The sequence below is a fragment of the Podarcis filfolensis genome, assembly GCF_964270895.1.
Source record: "Podarcis filfolensis genome assembly, chromosome: W".
In the NCBI taxonomy this organism is placed as follows: Eukaryota; Metazoa; Chordata; class Lepidosauria; order Squamata; family Lacertidae; genus Podarcis; species Podarcis filfolensis.
This window is the reverse complement of record NC_139619.1, coordinates 10,264,921-10,268,478: the sequence shown is the minus strand read 5'-3', so window position 1 is coordinate 10,268,478 and position 3,558 is coordinate 10,264,921. Positions and strand designations below refer to the sequence as shown.

The 3,558-nt window shown below is 44.2% G+C and overlaps 1 pseudogene across 1 annotated transcript; it reads right to left on the bottom strand.

Moving 5' to 3' along the window:
- Positions 1–2,154: 2,154 nt before the first annotated feature.
- LOC310753670 (E3 ubiquitin-protein ligase RNF4-like) lies at positions 2,155–2,916 on the bottom strand (annotated as a pseudogene). The gene has a single exon. The product of its transcript is annotated as an E3 ubiquitin-protein ligase RNF4-like (transcript).
- Positions 2,917–3,558: the final 642 nt, after the last annotated feature.

The following is a 3,558-nucleotide window of genomic DNA, read 5'->3' as shown; positions in this document are numbered from 1 at the left end:
TTCGCTCTTAATTTCTTCTCTCCTTCTTTTATTTTCTCCAGAATTTTATCTTTTTTCTCATTTTAAGTTCTCTTCTTTATTGCATTCTGTTGAATCAGAAACCCTCTCATGACCGCTTTGCTTGCGTCCCAAATTACTCTTTTTTCAACCGTGGTATTCAAATTTATCTCAAAATAGTCTCTCAAGATTTTTTGGGCCTTCTTGGTAACCTCTGCATCTCTAAACAAGGTGTCATTCATCCTCCATCTAAAGGAACCAATTGGTGTTAATTTCATCTCCATTCTCACAGCATTATGGTCGGAGCAAGTTTTAGGACAAATTTCCGCTTTTCGAATTTTAGGAGCCAATCCTCTAGTTATCCAAATTTGGTCAATTCTTGTCCATGTCATTTTGGCTTCAGAGAAGAAAGTTCCCTCTCTACCCAAGGGGTTCTTAGTTCTCCAAATGTCAATCAAATCCATGTTGTCAGTTATGTCAAAAAAGGTTTTTGGCAGTCTGCCGTCTTTTGTGACTACCTGTCTTTGTGACTTATCCATATTTGTGGACACCACTCCATTCATATCTCCCATCATAATGATGTTATACTCCATGTAGTCCAACAATGTCTCATGCAACTTCTTCAAAAATTCAGATTTCCCCTTGCACAGAGTATTTGATCCCCACAGCCCATGTTCACGGAGACAATGCCATCTGTGGAAGTCCTAACCATGCCACATGATTGCCAGGCTATGTGCAAGTCTAATATGGGGTGTGTGCAGCTAGGCCCCTGCAGCAGGCTGCGGGGAGACTAAGGAAGCCTCCCTTTTGAAAAAGGTGTTCAATCCAGTGCTGAACTGGAAGTGTAACACTGGCCCTCCAAGCTGTCACGGGTGAGGTTTCACTATGTTACGAGACGCCTTAAAATCGAATAAACAAGAAACATGGGGGGAAATATTATGAGACTCACCGCAGCCGATTAAGGCCTGGTGAGATGCTGCTGATTAGCTGGATAGCCCATGCTTTCTACCAACGGAAGATTGGCTGGCATACATTTAAGATACAGGTAGGTAGCCGTGTTGGTCTGCCGTAGTCGAAACGAAATAAAAAAATGCCTTCCAGTAGCACCTTAGAGACCAACTAAGTTTGTGATTGGTATGAGCTTTTGTGTGCTCATGTATCTGAAGAAGTGTGCATGCACACGAGAGCTCATACCAAGAACAAACTTAGTTGGTCTCTAAGGTGCTACTGGAAGGCATTTTTAATACATTTAAGAGAAAGTCTTTCATTTAAGAGTTATCAACATAAAACGTTTTAAAGCAATTAGACCTATTAGTACAGCAGCATCCCAAAGTTCAACAGGTCAAGCCATTCATAGTTCCACTATGACTACGTGACAGGGCTGAGAAAGGGAGTCACCGCAACTCAAGTTGACTTCATCATGCGAGGTTCAAGTCTTACATGCTTGCTGCTTGAAACATGGCCCTATGGATGCAGCTTCCCCACAGCAAAGCATTTCTGAAAAGCAGAGAATTACTTTATCCTCTGCCAACCATTTGAGGAGTGTTTCACATAAATGGCTTAGCTCATCTCCATTGGATTCTGCCCCACGTGGCAACCTCGGTACGGACTCCACTATGAACTGCTCCTTAAGCATATGCCTGGACAGGGAAAGCTGCTCAGATCTAACATGATGGCTGTATTCTCTTCAAGAGAAGACTCGGACCACCAAGAGTTCTTTGTAATAAACCATTCATGCATGCAGCGTTAGAAATGAGCCACAGTGTTGTATAAACCTTGGTCTTTATTAGGGCTACATCAACAGAAAGAGGGGTTTGCCACTAGAAAGCAAGTAGATGTGGAACAGACTTCCACCGGTGAGTGGTTGGCTTTGGTTTTTTACAAGGCAAATTGCAAAAAGAAGCTGCAGGTTGTATTATCATAGATGACTATGACTAGCCTAGTCTTGAATAGATGAGTTCACTCGACATCAGTCTTTTCTCAAAGCAGCAACAGAACTAGAACAGAAATGAGATATCGGCACAAAGCAATGTGGCAACAGCAGACATATCCTCCAAGCTGTTCTTCAAACGTCTACAGACCTCAAAAAATGTGGGCTGCAAAAACCTTAAAGCAAAACAAAGCTGAAACAGTACAACTGGACTATAAGGAGGCCAACTGGGAAAAAGTGAAATTGCTAACTGTCATATTGAAGTCATATATACTGTACTTGGTGTGTTCTTTGGAGTTCACTCATGTTTATGAAGGCCACATTAGACTGTGTTCAGGAACACCCATGTCTTCACATATAAATTGGATGATACTCCTTTGGAGTGAGTTTCCTCCTACAAATTGGGCAAAAGTTAGCATACCTAATAAATTGCTGAGGCACTGACTACAGAAGATGTGGCCACATGTTGTTGACACTATAAGCCGTCCGCTTTGCACAATCTCTGCAAAGCTGTCTATGCAAATTCCACAACTCAAAGTGCCTGAGGATCTTGCAAATTCCCTCCTTCCCACTTCTCTGGGGAGCTTTCTAGTGGCAAGAGCACCACTCTGTGTGTGTCTGCTATCACCACCACCACCACCACCACCACTAAATATGAGGCTGTCAGACAATGGTTGAGGTCTGAACTCTCTATTGGGCTGCTGCCCACTCTCTCCAACAAGCACAAGAGAGTCGTCTTGCGTAAGATCAACAACTATAGGTTCTGAAGTTTCGCAAGTGAGGTCAACTACTTCCACATCAATGCTTCTATCGTTAAGGCTGTGTGGCAGGGAGGAGGAGGCGGAGGAGGAGGAGGGGATACAGGGTTCATAAGCAGTTCCCACCATCATCTTGCCCAGAGTATGAGGAGGTCTTGCGGAGGTGTTGCGACTGCCCCTCTTGCTGTTGCTGTGCTGGGTTGCATTACATTCTGCACTTGTTGAACTCATGATGCACAGGGATGGGAGAGGCACAGGCTGCAGAGTACTTGCTTCCCCCCTTATCTCTGTGTGCTGCTCCCTGCTTAGTCGCCAAGCAATTCTGTAATGTGATAAGGATGATGATGAATGCTCTCTCTAAAGCAACTTGATGCAACTGGTGACGCTTTGGAGCACCGTGACTTTCTTAGAGTTGTCTCTTTTATAGCAGGTACTCCGAAGCTGGAGCAAGTTCAGCATCTTGAGGAGTTAGGGCAGGCTTCCTCAACCTCGGCCCTCCAGATGTTTTTGGCCTACAACTCCCATGATCCCTAGCCAGCAGGACCAGTGGTCAGGGAGGATGGGAATTGTCGTCTCAAAACATCGGACAGGCCGAGGTTGAGGAAGCCTGAGTTAGGGTGTCTTTCGTGTTACTCTATAGAACTGCATTCACGTGGGAAGAAACAGGATTAGGCTAAGAAGCAGGCACACAAAGATTCGTTTTCTATCTTTCAGCCAAGAGATTAGCTAAAACAATTAGGATTATTCCGAGGTGGAGCATCTTTCCCTACCTTGACAGTCCTCTTTATACAAGAGTCTGATAAGGAGAAGGGAAGAACTCATGATGAATGTCTCTTCTTCAAGAAGAACCAGGGCACATAGCCAAGCTGAGGA